This window comes from Schistocerca americana, chromosome 3, assembly GCF_021461395.2.
Source record: "Schistocerca americana isolate TAMUIC-IGC-003095 chromosome 3, iqSchAmer2.1, whole genome shotgun sequence".
NCBI lineage: Eukaryota > Metazoa > Arthropoda > Insecta > Orthoptera > Acrididae > Schistocerca > Schistocerca americana.
The window spans coordinates 386,689,786-386,710,069 of NC_060121.1; the positions used below are offsets into that span (position 1 = coordinate 386,689,786).

A 20,284-nucleotide genomic window follows, 5' to 3' on the forward strand; every position below is an offset into this window, starting at 1 on the left:
TGAAAAACTCTTTGAAAATTATAAAGACCTCCAAGAACAGAAGACAATGGTGTATAAAGCGAGGAAGCCAATAATTTCACAGTAGAGTAGAAGGAATATCTGAGACTATCAAGAAAATAAAAGCTACTTACATATTTTTATTTTTATTTGTGTATGTATGTATTTATTTTTGACACATCGTTGAATCCATAAGGGAAAATGAACTCGTCAGACGCATTTTCTTGTGAACAAGAAAACTGAATTTCGGTGATATATAGTAGGAAAAATTGGCAATGGAAAGAACAAAGAAATCAGATAAAAAATCCTGTTATCAAGCAGTTTCTACGACTCGAACACAAGTTAATGGAGTGAGGACGCAAAGGAGGAGTAGCAAACGAGAGTTAGTACCAGGAAAAACTGATTAAAACGAACTTGGTCCACAGTTGATCGAAATTAATAGAAGAAAATGATGGAGAATAAGGGGGAAGCGTCTATGATAGGCGTTTACATTCTACGAGTACATCAGACAACTCAATAAATGTATCAGAGAGTAAATAAAATTAAACCTGCAAACCAAATCAACCTTTGGTCAGACAATTAGCTTATAAGGAGCCGTACAACTAGGTAGTTCATGCAAAAATATTAATGTGCATTTCTTAGAAATACCACGATTTACATTGCAGGTATCAGTATTTACAAGAAGCGTCTTAGCAGTTAAGATTATGGGCTGATTGAGACTGGAATCCTCATTATTACCCTTCACGAGAAGCACTTTAACCATCTGAGCTCCCTGAGACCTCCTCGCTGCTGTACTCAAGGCTGCAAGCTGTCGGTGGGGATTTTCCCGCACGACCATTTCACGAGTGTACCGTGAATATCAGGAATCCAGTAAAACATCAAAGCTCCGACATCACTGCGGCCGGAAAAAGATCCTGCAAGAACAGGACCAACCACAAATGAAGAGAAACGTTCAACATGACACAAGTGCAACGCTTCCGCGGATTGCTCTAGACTTCAATGCTGGGCCATCAGCAACTGTCAGCGTGCGAATCATTCAACAAAACATCATTGATATGGGCTTTCCTAGCCGAAGGCCCACTCGTGCACCCTTGATGACAGCACGACACAAAGCTTTACGTCTCGTCTGGGCCCTCCAACACCGACATTAGACTGTTGACGATTGGAAACCTGTTGCCTGGTCATACGAGTCTCATTTCAAATCGGGGGGATGGAAATGTACGGGTATTGAGACAATCTCGTGAATGCATGGACCCTGCATACCAGAAGGGGATTGTTCAAGCTGATGGAGGCTCTGTAATGATGTGGGGCGTGTGCAGTTGGAGCGATATGAGACTCCTGATACGTCTAGATACGACTCTGACAGGTGACACACGCGTAAGCATCCTGTTTGGTCACCTACATCCCTTCATGTCCATTGTGCATTCCGACGCACTTGGGCAATTCCAGCAGTGCAATGCGGCACCCCACACGTCCAGAATTGCTGCAGAGTGCTGCAGTAACACTCTTCTGTCTGTATACATTTCCGCTCGCCACCAAACTCCCAAGGCATGAACATTATTGAGTGTATCTGGGATGCCTTGCACCTTGGTGTTCAGGAGAGATCTTCATCCCCTCGTACTCTTACGGATTTAAGTATCGCCCTGCAGTATTGATGGTGTCATTTCCCTCCAGCAACACTTCAGACATTAGTCGAGTCCATGCCACGTCGTGTTGCGGCACTTCTGCGTGCTCGCGAGGGCCCTAACGATATTAGGCAGGTGAACCAGTTTGTTCGGCTCCTCAGTGTATTTACTAAATACTGTTATGATTCCGGGGCAATGTCAATACGAGCAAGAACTTTCTGATACTGTTTTGTATTCAAAAAATATTTACCCACTGCTTTGCCCAATAGCTTTTATGTGATTCACAAATATCAGCTGGTGTTAAAATATACTTGTTTATTATATATCAGAATGAAGGTTTTACTATAATGAGCTAAGCAATTATGATACCTGTACTGTTGAATGGTGTATGCGGTAGTTAGCTAATGTCTCAAACCGAATCTATTCTCGTATATAGAGTGATTCTCAACGTTTAAAAACTCCTGAAGCGACGTAGATGTTGCTGCTACAAGTAATTTGATGTAAGACTCATGGGGCCGTAAATGTTGGGAACTACCCCAAAAGTGGATTACATATGTTAAACAGGTGACGTCACCAGATGACGTACCTCGTCAGACGTGCAGCGCCCGTGCTTGTCGATCCTACCCTTGCGGTAGGGGGCGGCGCTGCACGTCGCCCCACCAAGTTGCTCTGTTTTCGAATTACTTTAGTGCGAGTGATCTGTTGTATACGTAGAAGTTAAAAATTATTGTCCACGCTGTAACCAAGCAAAAGTTGTTCTAAGTTTGTGTTCCTTTCTATTTGCGCCTTCTTTTTAGCTTATGGACTTTATTTAGAATAGAAAATGTAGGTCATTTACTAGTAGCAGTGTAATTCGGAAGCTAATACTCGTTCACCTGTGACGGACGCAATAAGCTAGGTTTCTCTCGTACTGTACTTCACAGTAAACCATTGATGATGATGATGATGATGATGGGTTCACATACTCCGTGGAGCGTAGCGAACGATGCGGGAGACCCGCACCGCCGACTAGGCAAGTAACCGTTGGAGATCGTTAAATAAAAGAATAAATTCTACCTTAATGTAGCAACATAATTGTCTAACGCAATACAAAATAGTACTGCCTGCCACACACAATTCTCAGACCCATATCCCCACTCGCTAAAGTCGCACACAAAGGTCCGGAGACACGTCGACGTGAATACTTGACTTTGGGTGGGATGATCAGCTGCGGCAGACCGATAGGCTTAACCGCTGCACGTGTGCTGAGGTACGGCATCTTTTGATGTGTTGAACATTTGTCGTCCGCTGTTGGGGTATGTCGAACATCTGCGGCCCCACGGGTCGTATATTAAATTACTTCTTTTGGCGTCATCTACGTCGCTTCGGTGGGTTTTAAAACGTTAACAAGAATCACCCTGTATTTTAAAATTAGTTTACGGTAGTCTGCAACCTATCAATTCTCAAATATTTTCTTTTGTTTTAATTTGTATATAATGACTTGGGACACTGTTCTTTGTATTTACAGTGACCGCTCTTCCTTGCATCAGTTTCAAGAGAATAAAAGAGAGAACAGCACATAAAACGTAGCTGGAGGTTTCGCCCGCGAGTCAGTGAAGGTGAGTGCAGTACGATTTGAAGTACGAGTATTAAAACATTTTTCGACTATTACATTTTTCAGACTCAAAAAAGCACACTAAATCATATGTTTGTGCTCAGTGTAATTGGCTATTTATGTACAAATCCAAAGACGAACTCCCAGTGACGACCTACAATTCTTGAATAGAAGGTCAAATTGGTGTCACGGGCCCAAATGAAAAAAAACTTGAATAAACAAACAGCCGTATTCGTAGACAAGCCGTCGCAGTGGTGTCACGTCAAGACGAAATTGTCGCACCACGCTGTGAGACGTATGACATTGTTTTATCATCTGTATAAACATTACTTACTTTTGCTCTTATGTCTATTGAAGGGTTCATACTTGAAGTAAGGCACAGCTCAGAGCAATAACTTCTGCATTTCCTCCTCGCAATTTCGCATGAGTGAATACTACTTTCTTACTTATTGGAATTACGTTGCATACATTTCTCATATTGCCTCAGATCGTACAACGTACACATGAATTTCTTTTTCTCTACATCCCTTTCAGCATCCGAGTTACTATTGTCATCAGTTCAAAATACACACATCAAAAAAAGTTTTACATCACCTTGGTTCCGAGAGTTCCGGAACCTGTACAGAAAATTGGAATAGAGATCAACATAAACATCATTTCTGCCCTTTCTATTGCTCATGAAAATTGCACATTGCGGCATACCACCATACAGCGAGACCTTCAGAGGTGGTGGTCTAGATTGCAGAACACACCGGTACCTCTAATACCCAGTAGCACGTCCTCTTTCACTGATGCATGCCTGTACTCGTCGTGGCATACTGTCCACAAGTTCATCAAGGCATTGTTGGTCCAGATTATCCCACTCCTCAACGGTGATTCGGCGTAGATCCCTCAGGGTAGTAGGTGAGTCACGTCGTCCATAAACAGCCCTTTTCAACCTATCCCAGGCATGTTCGATAGGGTTCATGTCTGGAGAACATCCTGGCCACTCTAGTCGAGTGATGTCGTTATTCTGTAGGAAGTCATTCACCAGATGTGCACGGTGGGGCGCGAATTGTGGTCCATGAAGACGAATGCCTCGCCAATATGCTGCCGATATGGTTGCGCTATCGGCCGGACGATGGCATTCACGTATCGCACAGCCGTTACGGCGCCACACATGGTCACCAGCGGCGAACGTCGACCCCACACAATGTCACCCGAAAACAGCATGGAATCTCCACCTTGCTGCACTCGTTGGATAGTGTGTCTAAGGTGTTCAGCCTGACCGGGTTGCCTCCAAACACGTCTCCGACAATTGTCTGGTTGAAGGCATACGCGACACTCATCGGTGATGCCAGTCCTGACCGGTCCATTCGCTATGTTGTTCGGCCCATCTTTACCGCGTTGTATGGTGTCGTGGTTGCATAGATGGACCGCGCCATGGACGTCGGGAGTGAAGTTGCGCATCAGTCAGCCAATTAAGGACAGTTTGAGTCGTAACACGACGTCCTGTGGCTGCACGAAAAGCATTATTGAATATGGTGGCGTTGCTGCCAGTGTTCCTTTGAGCTATAGTCTGTAGGTAGTGGTCATCCAGTGCAGTAATAGCTCTTTGGCAGCCTGAACGAGGCATGTCATCGACAGTTCCTGTCTCTCTGCATTTCCTCCATGTCCGAACAACATCGATTTTTCTCTCTCCGAAACGCTTGGACACTTTCTTGCTGAGAACCCTTTCTGGCACGTCTAACCACGGTATTGGCCGTTTAGGCATGGCTGAACTACAGACAACACGAGCTGTGTACCTCCTTCCTGGTGGAATAACTGGAATTGATCGGTTGTCGGACCCATTCCGTCTAATAGACGCTGCTCATCCATTGTTATTTACATCTTTGGGCGGGTTTAGTGACGTGTATGAACAGTCAAAGGGACTGTGTCTGTGATCTGTGATATAATATCCACAGTCAACGTCTATCTTCCGGAGCTCTGGGAACTGAACTGGGGGATGCATTATCTTTCACGAAGGTTGCAACACTGCAAAAGAACCACCTGAAGTAAATGGAATTTAGCCCGGATAAAATATGAAGAATAAATACAAACTATACAAAAAAGATTGAGGAAGATAAACTCACGGGGCAAAGTATTAGTCATTTGTTTAAAAGAGCGCACTGGTCGCTTTGGAGCGCTGTGAGTGGTGTAGGGCTGGTACCAGGCGGTCACGTGACCGCTGACGTGAGTGAGTGTAGTGGTGTGTGTGTTTGTGTGTGTGTGTGTGTGTGTGTGAGAGAGAGAGAGAGAGGTGGGGGGAGGGGGGGGGGGGGGGGGCGCAAGTCGGCTGCATGGAGTCAGTGATTCGAAAACGCGATAGGAGCAATAGCGTTTGGACCTGACTATGACCATGCCACGAATGAAGTTAGCTGATCTGTTGTTGTATCAACGTGGATTACCTAATGTGTTTGAAGGAATGACGTCCCACTCGCAACCATGTAACATGGCGCAAGAACAGAAGATTTTAATCGACAGCGACCAGAGATAGGTATCACCCCTTGTCAATGACAATTGGTCTTTACCGCTAGAGGAATCACAATTGTCAGTGTATGCAGGTCCATTTTAACCAGTTTCCTGGCGACGGGAACTGCTTGCAATGGACAGTTAGAGTTGGCTACCCAGCAAAAAGCTATTCCTCACATAAGGGCATACAGCTGCGCGTCCTCAGTGGACGCAGCAACATAGGAACTGGACTGTAGCTGATGTACCCTTCGTGTGTAACTAGGAACGACTTTTCGTACTGCAACAAGTATGTCTGAAAAGGTCGCGCGGAGAATCGCGGTTTTCGGCGAGATGGGGCTGGGAGGGGATGGGTGGGGAGGGGAGGGGATGGGCGGGGAGCGGAGGGGGAGGGGGTGTTTCCATTGAAGCTAGGAATATGGATTAAAAAGTGTTTGGTTTAGCCCGAATTAGCTGCCATTTGTGTAGCCATTCGAACACCATTTTACTGCAGCTATTTTCCGGTACATTAAGCACGGTTCGAACGGCAAACCGCAGCTGCCGCCAAGGCAAATTGTGCAAATCGATTAATTCTTTTCGCAAAAGATTTTAATTTGGCTGAAATTAATGTTCAGCTAAGGGCATCATATGTATGTGCACCGTTGGGATTTTGCGTGCAAAAACGGTCACCTTTAAATAATTCCGGACTGGAGCGAGAGTGATGATTCAAAGTCAATCCACCGGTGTTTTTGCGCACCACTTCTATACCAGTGCATTAGACTTGCACTAATAGGACCATGCTTTTGCTAGATAAATCGATAAAGTCAAAAGGAAATTTTTTTATCTAATAATTTTATTCCGCTGTCCAGACACGACGGTTAAAATTCGAGCTAAATTTATCATGTAAAATTGGTTCTAATCTGAATAGAATGCTCGGAAACGGTTTACTTTGAACCATATTACTAAAAAATACATTCTTGTAACGAAACTGAAAACTCGATTTCTAAAATTAGCTTTATTAGAATTTTGCGTTCAAAAAACGTTTCAGTGAGTCTTTTGCGCGCATTTTCTATGTTTCAAACTGGTACGAACCGGTTCAAGTTTTGCAGAAAGCCATACAAATACGTATAATTAATGTTCGTCCTGTTGCTTTGCGAAAGACTTATCTGTTGCCATGATATAAGCAACGTGGTGCGAAAGGCAATAAAAGACCCTATATTGGATCAGTTGTTGCCCTCGTCAACAAAAATCTACATCGGTTGCCAAGAAAGGCTGTCTAATGCCAAATTTTCAACTTATCTGGCAGCTTCACAGACATGTAATTCAAAACATTTTGACATATTCGCGCTTTTTTACTTGTCAGTATCATCACCCATGTCATGTAATATCATCATCGCGTCAAGTACCTCATACCGTGTCCTCATCTGTCATGTCGTATAACATGACGCATGCTGTTATGTCATCTAACATGGCATTTGTCGTGTCGTGCAGTATGACACAGTGTCACTGAAGTTTAGGATGCATGCTTTCCAATTCTTGGATACTTTCTGTTACAGATGGTCCCCCACTCCCAGATACTTGCTATTGTAGACGCATCCCACTGTCTAGAAGCACATAAATTTGTGTTCTACCCCCATACATGTAAGAGGGGGTGTTTCTAAGAGAGCTCACTGCGCTGGAGAAACTTCCAGATAAGTCGAAAAGCGGGTTGCTTTCTTTTATGTCCCTAACTCTGCCCTGGACATTCTCGCCTTTTCTGTGCTACGATAGCAGTATTTTTCAATCTGGTTATTCTACAAGCAACTTAATACAGAAGTCACACAATGGTTTTCATGTAAGAAATGCAACAGGTCCTCCACCTTGCTGCAGTTTTCAAAAATAATTTTATCAGTCTGTTCAGTTCTTGATACACTTGGGTTAAATTCTTTTTGTATGTCTATGGGTACAAGACAGCATTAACAACGGCTTATTCGCAGGATCGACACTTTAAGTTACGAGACCTAGTAGGTTCAACTGAAGAAAAAACGACTTCACTCTCTTCGTTTCTTGTCGGACAATACAGTGCGCAAACTCTCACCACAGCCACTTACAACTGCAAATCCCACACGACATCAATGATTCGTAAAAGACAGTAGCAAACCGCTTCCACGAAGAATTTCTGAGAATAACACTGCAGAGTTTTCGCTTTCCCTCTTAGAGCTATTTAGAAAGTTGCTAACTTCTAGTTTTCGGCATTTTTTTACGCAAATTAGGTGTTCAACAAGTTACAAAATTATGATAAGTTTTCAATGACCGAAGATGTTTTAACTCAAGACTATAATTTCATCACAAACGAACGGCTGAGCACTGGCTGCTTGAAAAGTTAAAACAAAATTCAAAAACTGCAATTTTTTCTTTCAGTCGTGAAGATCAGCAAGACTATCACTGTAATCTGGTTCATTATTTTTCTTAAGATATGTTTGTTCTACTGGAGAATTATTTCGCTTCTTCTACTATGTATTTCATAATTTTATGCTAAATTAGTCACCAGTTTGGGTTCTACTGTCTTCATAGCTTTCGTCTTAGCTGTGAATATCCTTAATCCACATTCTGCGCTAACTAAACTCTCAGTGCCATTGAAGCCCCGTATAAGTCATCTTTACTTTCGACCAGCATAGTTTTTTTGTGAACACTTTCTTATCACTTCCAGTCTTCTACTGAAACATTGAAAACATGTGAAACTTGAATGGAACCTCAAAGATTAGCCTAAAATCCAACGTCGTTACAGAGTAAAAACGACATGCGACGCCACTTTGTGACTATATTTCTAAAGTAGTTTTCAAAACTTCCGTTTTATTCACTGACAGTAGTTCTAATTACACCGTGTCCTCAAGTAAAGTAATTAACGCAGCGCGTATTTATAGAATTTTCACAAACAGGCAAGGGTACGTCTACATTGATCTTCAACTGCAAGGCAGTATCCTCCAGTCATCAATATTTCAACAGTTTTGTCGCCGCCATTTATTTATATCGTGAGTAGACGTAAAGATATTAAAGCAAGCCAGGCCGGTTATGCTAAGGTGTCTGTCAAACTGTGCAATGTGTAACAGAATTTCGAGAGTCGGGAACTGTCAGATAAGGCTAAACTTCAGAATGACAGACCAATTTCTGTCACTTATGAATCAGATGTAGATACACCCCAAACTTGGGGAATTCAGTATCGTAGCTGACAGTCCCGTTTCACGAAAATACGGATGGTAAAGCTTCACTTTAAATTTTTATTTGTGTTGGTGTCCTCAGCGTCAATGAGTTTTGAGAATGAAATCCTGACCCAAGTAGGCTGTATTCTTTTTGTTATATGTGTGATCGGTCGATTTCAACCTTGGATCATTTTCAAGCACTTGTTACGTATTTAATAACATTGCTCTAGTGAAGGATTAAGCTATTATTATTATCGTATGTATCAATTACAGTAATATACATTTAGCAAAACAAAGAAATATATATGAACATGTGAAAGTACATACAGTACACAAGCTTTAAAACGGATCAGACTACACTCGGATGTTGATGGACTCGATCCAGCCGAGTGCCTCCTGGGATGCTTTATGGAGCTTCTGAATGCCACCAGGGAAGCGTCTGACTGAAGATCAGGGAAAATGATGTGAACGTATGGCAGACTTGGCCGGCAGATGCCTACTGGGATAATCGGCCAACTGCTGCATGTCTTGTTACTTAAAGCCACTTCGGCTATTTGCTCGTCGATGGTGATGAAATGGTGATAACACGAGCACCACGTCCAGAGCGCATAAAATCCCCGACCCGGCTGGGATTCGAGCCCAGAGCCCCGTGATCGAGAGTCAGCAATATTAACCACAAGACCACGAGCTGATCATGATAATGTAAAACAAGGCGTGACAGAAGAAAAATGAAAACGGAGGACGTACTGAAAACATAATTTTAGAGCATAAGGCGTTAAAGAACAGGTTTGAAATGTTTGGAAAAATGGAAAAATAAAGAGGGGAGAGAAAGATACAACTTTTAAAAAGACAGCTGCGGGTTCCTCATACAACCCTCACCAAAAGCGCGCGCGCGCGCGCGAGAAAGGCACAGACAGAGATAGAGAGAGAGAGAGAGAGAGAGAGAGAGAGAGAGAGAGAGAGAGAAAGGGAAGGAGAGAGTAACTTAGATCGGTTCTAAATGAAGGAGATTTTTGTTAAAAAAAATTTGTAAGGTGTTGCATAACCAAGCATAAACCTCACGAGCTCAAGTTCCGATTTAAAGATTGTGACAATTCGGAATTTCGTTGGTGGGTTGATTCAAAGGATGGGACCAAAGAGTGAAGTTATATGGCCCATCGGGTTAGGGAAGGATGGTTAGGAAGTCGGCCGTGCCCCTCAAAGGAACCATCCCACCTGCATGAAGCGATTCAGGGAAATCACAGAAAACCTAAATCAAGATGGCCAGACGCGGGTTTGAACCGTCGTCCTCCCGAATGTGAGTCCAGTGCGCTAACCACTGCGTCACCTTGCTCGGTAATTCGGAATTTGAGATATATTGCAGAACTGTAAATAATGTAGATGTTTGCTTAGTAACAAGCGAAACAGGTGCGGCCTTCTTTGACGTTATTGTAGGATGCTGCGACACTCACACTTGGATGGTGATACAGCTCATAAATCGTGTAAGCAGAGAGATTTGTTTTGTCGTGATTCTGTCAGAGCTCGCCGTACTTCTCTAAAATTATTGTTCTCTGGAGCAGGTATCTGCTCTTCAGAATCTGCAATGTCGAGCATGACGCAGAGTTGCGTTGTTTCGGGGAGGAGACCAGACAGCGAAGTCATCGGTCTCATCGGATTAGGGAAGGACAGGGAAGAAAGTCAGCCGTGCCTTTTCAGAGGAACCATCCCCTCATTTACCCGAAGACATTTAGGGAAATCACCGAAAACCTATATCAGGATGGCTGGACGCGGGATTGAACCGTCGTCCTCCCGAATGCGAGGCCAGTGTGCTAGCCACATGACGCAGAAGTGAGCATTTCATGTCGGGGGTATAGATGGGGTTCTCGTTATATACCATGTTGCTCTAGGTATGCCAGCTGTACGAAGAAAGGCGTTGAACACTGTGTTTCACCGTTGATTCGTTGTGGTGCCAAGCACGTTAGGAATCACCTGGAGCAAAGTTTGGTCTGTAGAGCAGATATTCAAAAACGTCTCATTAGAACTGACGTAATAAAAAAAGTCCTTGGTCAAGAGTTGTATCGCTTATTTCGAATAAGTATTCACAGTTTTGTTAATGTCTGATGGGAGACTTAAGGATTGATTCTCCTTCCACATTAAATACCACATTCAAGATTTCTTTAGCATCCTCTAAAATGGTAACACAGCCGTATAGGCTGACAGATTTTAACGTGCTTATTTTTTCTGGGGAGGGAGGGAGTGGAGGGAGGGGGTGGTGGGGGCATATGGTCCCCACAGCACTGAGTGCCGTTTTGTCTCCGAAATGGCTTACGAAACCATAATGTTGCCACAGTTCTGTTCCAAGGCCTTCTCCTTCAGAATCATAAAGGAAACGAATGTCCAGGAAGGCAATAACCAGCGGTTCTCAGAAATTATTTTTGGAACCGAACGAACGCACAACATTCGGTACCCTACATGTTAAGTCACGGTCTCATGCAACATATCCAGAAATCAGCGAAAAGTTGTCCAACAGTGATAAAAGGTTGCGGCGTCCTGTTGCAAAGTTTCAGTGAGTTTCGCACCCATCGTCTTCAGACGAAATGTTGGGATGCTGGTCGCTGTGTCTGTAGAGCACTCCTTTGCTCGGCATGTGTGCCGGTTAAACTGTAACGTTTTACTTGACTTGCTGGATTGGTCTCAGACAATGTGGAGATGATGGTCCTCAAACTGCTGTAGAGAAGATTATTCTCACAGTAAGGTTGACTTCTGGCGATGCGGAGGTGAGTTTACCTCATACTGCTGCAGAGAAAATTATTCTCGCAGCAGTTCAGGTCAAAGCTTTGTCGACCTGTGATGTGGTTGGGGGCTCAGTCTCGTGATGAGCCGATTACGGGATTGAGTAGACTTTTCGTAGAAGGCAGGTGCACTCTGCCGGATTCTATCTCTCAAATGCGGGATTCCAGAGTCCTCGAGCAGCAGGCAAGTTGGATTCAGCCTCGGTAGGCGCGGAGCGAGTTTCAGAGCTCAGTTCTGCACGCTCTGCAGCTCCAGTGTTCGTGAATTAGCGGCCGTCTCTGAAACCACTGCCGCGTACTCCAGCACTGGTGTGACCAGTTTTGGATAAAGTGTAATGCAGTGGCGTGGCAAGCAGATGGACCAGTTACTATTATGGTTAGTACCGAGTTGCATTGCGCAGAATGGTGGCAACTCTGAGCATTGAGATAAGGGCCGTGTGAGTCTTCCTCCTGTAGACCGAACGTGCCCTCCAGACTTTCACCCTCTTCTATCTTCATGCATGATGCTGTCGTGAATGTCGTTGACATGCCATAAGAACATCTGTAGGTTTCCGGTCGTTGTGGCCGAGCGGTTCTAGGCGCTTCAGTCTTGAACCGCGCTGCTGCTAGGGTCGCAGGTTCGAATCCTGCCTCGGGCATGAATGTGTGTGCTGTCCTTAGGTTAGTTAGGTTTAAATAGTTTCAAGTCTAGGGGACTGATGATCTCAGATGTTAAGTGCCATAGTGCTCAGAGCCATCTGAACCATCTGTAGATTTCCTCTGCCATGCGACCGGACAACCTGAAATCAGTTGAACCTCTGACAGGAGGAGCTGTCATAATGAGGGCCGCCGACAACCAAGATCGCGAAATTTCAAATAAAGACCGTTTTCCATGCAACGTGGAAAATTATGACATGCTTGGCTCGACCAAAGACTGGCTAGGACTGCAGACGCCAAGCGTTTACAGTGTTGAGTGCTAATGTGGGATGCAGGACAACGGACAGATTCAGCTGTGCATCGCACAGTGCGGTACAGAACACATCATGAACGTTCGACTATAGCAGACAGACAAGTCTGCGGTCGCAGACCATAGCATCAACGAAGAAGCTACGCAGCACCAACGAGTTCTGGGACTCAAACTGCCAAATACGCCGTAGTAACACGTCTGTACCACAATCTAACGAATCAGAATAGTGGGTTTCATCTCAACACAGCGTGAGATTCGACCGTTACAAAAATAAGACACAAACGATCCGTTCTTGTGGAGGCGGCGTTCCCGGAGGGAATGGACAGACATCGCGACTACATGCCAGCACCTGGGCTGCGCCGCGTTCCCCCACCACCGGCCGCGCCACCTTCCCCCACCACCGGCAAAGCCTCTTTACCCCACCACCGGCCGCGCCCAGTGAGGGCAAACGGCATACTGATGGCAGTGGCAGTCCCGGCATCGCACCATCGAAACAGTCGCTAACATGCGTGCAACTCCGCGTGCTGCCGTCGACGTTCAACAACACGGTTGCCGCCTTCACAGCCGTCAATGTGATTGAGAGGTCTGCCCTGCAAGCCGCCTAGCGTCGGAAGAGGCACGCCGCTCGAGCTCAGGGAGGAAATAGGAGACACGACCAACCCACCAGCCATCCCCCCCACCGGGGACAGCGCCGGGAGGGACAACGCAGCACCAATAATCACCTGCCTGTAGGATGCAGAAATGCACCGAGCCACGGAGGTGATTCCAGCCAAGTCAGTGCCCGCCTACGCCCTTCCACCCCGCATCTGAAGTACCGGCAGCGGTCAGAAACAAGGAAACGAACGGCGCTAGCTGCCTGCGCCATCGGTGAGGTGTGAGCGGCTACGCAGCAGGACGCAGCAACACCGGAGACGGAGCCACCTAGAGTCCTACACCTACAACGGAGGGACCAGCGGACGATCAGCCGGCTGCCCTCAGCGCCGTCCGCGCCCACAGGCACCCAAAATCCACTCTGAAAGACATCGGCGCATCAGCGTCCCATGGAGCCGCCCGCACCGTGCTCATCCAGGGACCCAAGTGGCGGTACGATTTCGCCGACACCCAGACAAAGAGCATCGTCACTTCTTGACATCAGAACAGTTGAGCGCTATCTGTGGCCAGTATAGCTGCTCACTGGAGGACCAGATCGTCGGCAGCATCGGCGAGAAGAACACAGAGAAGACGTCGTCTCCTCCAATCACATATAAGACCGCCAAGATACACCGCCAGACACTATAGAATCTTCCAAACGCAGCATACGGGCTGGAGTCCACAGGGATCGGTGTCAGGCCTAGCTGATGCAACACGACACTGTGCATTGACCGTCACGAACATCAAAACAGTCGCAAGCAAGTGATCACAAGGTATCATTCCCTGGCCATTCTCTTTCGCCAGGAGGACACATCATCGTCATCCATCCATCAAAAGTCCAGAATAAAAAATACCCTTTCGACAGCCATTGCCCTGGCAGTTTGGATCACACCATCAATTGATCACATTCTTAAAGACCTACCATGAAGTACAAGTTCTCATCATGACGCAACCCGTATGATTAGAGTAAATCTCCTAGGACAATAAATTCTACCACTACCCTTCCTCAAAGCAGAGGAAGTACAGAGAGCAAGAGAACAGCATCCAGGAACAGTAGTAACATCACTAAGCCTGGAAAAGACTTCATCTTCCCCCAGCACCACCGACCCATAAGTTTACTTCCAGCACCAAGTAAGCTTTAAGAGTGCCTCCTATTGGTTCACATGGAAGGTTACATACGTAGAGAAGAAATACTAAAAAAATTCCAGTTAGGATTTAGCAGCAAACATTAAGCACCATGACAACTTACGAGAGTGGTCGAAGTCGCCATAGAAGCCTGTAACTGGAAAGGCTATTGTGTACTAGTGCTACCAGACATAGCCAAGGCTTTTAACGGTGTGTAGCACATTGGATTAATGTAAAAATTGTACACACTAGGGTTCCCTGGCCAGGTCATTAAACTGCTGAAGAGCTGAATGAGATTTTCACTCTGCAGCGGAGTGTACGCTGATATGAAACTTCCTGGCAGCTTAAAACTGTGTGCCGGACCGAGATTCGAACTCGGGACCTTCACCTTCCGCGGCCAAGTGCCCTACCAGGTTCGCAGAAAAGCTTCTGTGAAGTTTGGAAGGTAGGAGACAAGGTGCTCGCAGAATTGAAGCTGTGGGGATGGGTCGTAAGTCTTGCTTGGGTAGTTCAGATGGTAGAGCACTTGCTCGTGAAAGGCCAAGGTCCCAAGTTCGAGTCTGGGTCCGGCGCACAGTTTTAATCTGCTAGGAAATTGCTGAAGAGCTACTTAGCCAATCGTAAAAATTAACACTATAGAATCATCAAGAAGCAGCATACGGGCTGGAGTCCACAGGGATCGGTGATAGGCCTTGCACTATACAACCTATTCACGGCCGACACGCCGACCGCCCCACATTCGCAAAAAGCGAATGATGATACAGCATTTCTGTTTGCTACCAATAGCATTAGGAGACTATAAAACCTCTTAAACAGAACTGAAACTTTCCCCAAGAAATAGCGCATCACGATCAATAATGAAAACACTCAGGCTCTGATGCTTACCCAGAGAAGAGGCAAACGCTCCCCCTACACCGCAGACACGAGAGCGTTCCGCTCAGGTTACACAGGCGAAATATACCATGGCGAGGTACAGCAAAGTACCTAGGTATAACCTTAGGTCAACGTTTCCCTCGGACGGCCCGCATCAATGTCCTCTCCTAAATGTCAACAGTAGTCTGGCGGCAACGACGGCCATGAGGCCAAGATTAGAATATGCCTGTCCTGTCTGTAGCTACGCAACCAAAATCCATATTGTGAGGCTGCAAAGGGTTCAAAATTGGGCACTAAGACGGGCATTACACGTATCTGTGCGCTGTCCGACACACGAGAGTCCGTAGGCATGAAAACGCTCAGAGCAAGGTTTCTCGAAGTTGCATTCGCCTTTTATGAGACCGTTAGCAACTCCGAAAAAGAAGTAATAAACGGTCTAGTGAAGTAACCCGAACTCCCACAAACGTATAAGGGACTCAGAGCAATCCTCTTACAAATAGAGAGTCTCGGAAAAAACAAATGTATTAAAGTTAAGCTACAAAAAAATTAGGAGCATTCTCTTCATATGAACAAAATTAATCCGGCTTCCACCGGAGGGCCGGCCGGTGTGGCCGAGCGATTCTAGGCCCTTCAGTCTGGAACCGCGCGACCGCTACGGTCGCAGGTTCGAATCCTGCGTCGGGTATGGATGTGTGTGATGTCCTTAGGATAGTTAGGTTTAAGTAGTTCTAAGTTCTAGGGGACTGATGACCTCAGATGTTAAGTCCCATAGTGCTCAGAGCCATTTTAACTTCTATCGAAGGAAATATCTATAGATAATATCTTTCACCACAAACATTCTCAAAGCTTGGAGAAATTATAATATGCAGTCAGCAGCAGTAACCCGACATTTCGTCTGAAGATGATGGGTACGAAACTCATTGAAGCGTTGCGGTAAGGCGACTCCACCACTCGGCTTATCACTGGAATACGTCGAGATAGTCCGAAATCACAGTCATTCAACTGATGAGATATCGTGAAACACTGGTTATCACGGATTTTTTGTCAGTATTACGCAACAGATCGTTACTAAGGACTGGCGGCTATCGCAACGTCATGTATTTTCAGTCTTGAATGACGCCACTGATGGAGAATGCCTTCACCTCATCCCATTCGGTTCGTACATAACACGAACTTCGCGAAGAATGAAAACAGCTTTGAGATTTTCTGCCACCGTATTACACAACCTATTTCTCATGAGGTGCGAGAGAAGGAAGAAAGATTAGGCGTTAACGTCCCGTCGACATCTAGGTCGTTAGAGACGGAGCACAAGCTCTGACTGTTTCAAGGATGGAAAAAGAAATCGTCCGCGCCCTTTCAAAGGTACTATCCCGACATTTTCCTCCAACGATTTAGGGAAATGTCGGGAAATCTAAATATGGATGATCAGTCGCAGATTTACACCGTCATCCTCCGAAATGCGAGTCCGGTGTGTTAGCAACAGCACCACCTCGCCCACTCCTGTGGTGTGTGATTTCCAATTTGAAACGCCCATTTTGTACGGCTGCTGTAGACGAAAGAGAAACAAAGTGGCTTTCTTGCTATCACTGTTCTAAGCACACTGACTTATCGCGTGAGCCAGGGTACCAACTCGGCATTCATTGCACTGCCTCCCATCGGACATGAAGATCGAGGTCACTTTCCGGTTAGCCACCGTACTTTTCCAGTCGTGGGCTATTCATAACATTTGCATTATCATCTTGAAAACCTAAAATACCCTCATTAATTTTATTTATTTGTTTGGAAGTACACGTCTTCAGTCCCGCTACAGATTGAAAACTCCGCGTCACAGTACCGTAGCACACAGCCAGAGGTACTTTGGCACGGGGATTCCAATCTGTACCGGGACCGCAGACGTGTAGGACGACTATCTGGAAAGGGAGGCCCGATCGATCGCGAGATGGAAACCACAGTGAAAATCAAATATGTTTTATTTGCAACAGTTTGCTACATCTTTCAGATACTTCTTTACACAGTCGCCGCTCCGACTTAGACATTCCTCGTAGCATTGTACGAACTTTCCAATAATCTCGTCATAGAGGGTGGCCGCCTGTGCTTTCCGCTACTTCTCTGAACGTGCCCGCAGTTTGTTGTCTGAGCCAGAATGTTGTCTCCACAGACACAGATTCATGTTAGAGAGATGAAGATCAGAGGGAGCTAATTCTGGGCTGTATGGCGGGAGATCAAACACTTGTCATCGAAAATTCTGTAGGGGCGTTCTCACTGACCCTGCGCTGTACGGCTGAGAACTGACATGAGGAAGGAAATGTGTGACAGGTACGTTATGCGGGTTTGCATGAAATCCAGCGAAACCTCGCAGCGGGCACCCATTCTTGGCGGGAGACACTACTGCTCTAAGCATCTCTACGCGCTAGCTGTGTGCTCAGAACTGAAAAAGCGACTTGACGTGATCGGCAGGCATACTAGAGACACTGCCCAACATTGTTGTGCAAAGCTTCATCGGAATTTTATTGTCCTTTCCATTTCGCGACCTATCGGACCATGCTTTCCGAATAGCCCATGCACTTGTAAACAAACAAACAAAATTAACTAGGAAATTTTTATTTTTTCTTTTACTTTTACGGGTGTCATACAGTGGTCGTCGCTTACCGCTTCTCTGTCGCCAAATGCTTCGAACTCGCCATTATTTCTCATTTTCATCTATGCCTCTTCTCTCCTCGCTTCTTGGATAACCCTTAGCCACTGCTTTCGTGGTCTTCCAATTCTCCATCCAGATGGTTGACATGAAAGTGCTGTCATTGGCCACTCGTCTTCTTCCATTATTTTGACATGTCCTAACTATCCCAGCTTTCCTCTGTTCTATCCGTAACACGGGACTGTAATGGGTACACGTCCTTTCCCTTCTTTCCTCATTTATTATGCGGTAAAGTCAGACAATTCTCCACGTTCTTCTCTGTATGTACTTCTAAAGCCCTAGGTCACTTTCTATGTCTTTTTGTGATTTTTAAGGTTTATTTTTTCGAGGTCATAATTAAAACCTTATGACTATCCCTCCTAATCATCTATATCTACATCTGCATTCCGAAAGCCACCCTAAGGTGTATGGTGGAGGGTACGTAGTGTACCACTGTCGCTTCCCCCTCTCCTTGTTCCACTTGTGTATGGTGCAATGGAATAACGATTGCTGGTGAGCCTCCGTGTAGTCCCGAATCTCTCTACCTTCGTGGTCTTTCAGCGAGATATGAGTAGGAGGAAGCAATACACTGACTGACTCTTCTGGGAACGATTGCTCCCGCAATTCTAACAATAGAACATACTGTAATGCGGAACGCCTCTCTTGCAATGTTTGCCACTGGAGATGACTGATCATCTCGATGGCGCTTCCGTACTTACTATAGGAACCTGTAACGAAACATGCTGCTCTTCTATGTAACTTCTCTACTTGCTCCATCAATCGTATCTGTTGCGGATCCCAGACTGATGAGCAATATTCAAGAATTGGTCGAACGTGAGTTTTGTAAGCTAATTCCTTTGTTGATGGAGTGAATTTCCTATTGATTCTTCCAATGAATCTCAGTCTGGCATCTTCCTTACCCGCGGTTAATTTTATATGGTTGTCCCAATTGAAATCTCTCCGCACTGATACTGCTACATATTTTATGGAAGTAAAAGCTTCCATCCATTAATCTGTAGTCGTGTAGTCATATAATAAAATGTCTTTATGTCTATTTATTCGCAACACATTTGTTTATGTCGAGGGTGAATTGCCACTCCTTGTACCAAGCGTCGATCCTCTGCCGGTCTTTCTCTAGAGTTGTGACTTATCTGTATGCAACAGCATGATCTGCTATTCTGTTATTAAAAAACATTGATCCACCTACTGTCTCCCAAGTTTTGATTAGTAAACAGTGATCCACGTACCTTCTGCCAAGATTTAATTAAAAGCATTGATCCACCTGCCTTCTCACATGATTTAATTAAAAATTTTGATTCACATCCCTTCTCGCTTGATTTAATTAAAATAGATTGATCCATTTACGACGTTTATCGAGAGCTATTTTCTCATGGATTCCCGTGTCTTGTTATATCCGACTCATCATTCGGCATATTCACTTCCCATAATTCCCCGCGCACACAATTACCAACTGCAACATGCAACAGAAAAGCCACTAACACCGTAAATGCACTTTTACTCTAGAGATAAGCTATATAGTTACTTGGAGATTGGGACACTGGCTATTGTAGCTGTTCGGGGGTTTATTGGTACCCTGCTATGGTTAAGATACAGAAGTGAACTGGAGATTGGAATACGAGCTTCTGTAGTTGTTGAGGAGTTATTGGTATCCTGGTCAAGGGTTGGGCTACTGCAGATTGGGATACCGATTTATCTACTGGTGATTCATATACGGTGTGAAAGTAGTGTCCTACAACAATTCCTTGAGACATGTCCGAAGTTACTTTTACGTCTGAAGGTTTCTCTTCGTTCTGAGAGACATACTGTGTTCTGTTTGCAAGAAACTCTTTGATCCAATTACGCAGCTGGTCTGATATTCCGCACGAATTGTTCGTTCGATGTCAATGTGGAACTGTATCGTATGCTCTGCGGAAGTCAAGGAACGTAGCGTCTACCTGAGCGTCTGTATCTACCACTTTCTGGGTCTCGTGGTCCAACAGAACGAACTGCGTTTCACACAATCGTTGCTTTCGGAACCTATGTTGCTCCTACAGAGGAAATTTTCGGGCTCTAGAAATGTATTAACGCGAACAGAAAACACGTTCCAGTATTCTACAGGAGACCGACGTTAGAGATACAAGCCTACAGTTTTATGGGTCTGTTCGAAGACCCTTCTTGAGACTGAGAGGGATCCGTGCTTTCCTCCAATCATTAGGAACGCTCCGCTCCTTTAGAAATCTACGGTACACTGCTGGTAGAACAGGGGAAAGTTCTCTCACATATTCGCTGCAGAATCGAATGGCATCCCGTGAGGTCCCGCGGTCCTTCCTCTGTTGAGCGAGTTTGGTTACTTTCTGTCCCTTGGTTACTTATTTCGATGTCTGTAATTCTGTCGTTTGTCCGA

General features: G+C 45.3%; 1 protein-coding gene across 1 annotated transcript in view; it reads left to right on the forward strand.

Moving 5' to 3' along the window:
- LOC124606105 overlaps positions 1–20,284 on the forward strand; it is a 236,930-nt gene that overhangs the window by 40,701 nt on the left and 175,945 nt on the right. The window contains exon 2 of the mRNA XM_047138070.1: positions 3,130–3,220. The gene's annotated coding sequence lies outside the window, so the exon portion shown is untranslated. The remainder of the gene's footprint in view (positions 1–3,129; positions 3,221–20,284) is intronic.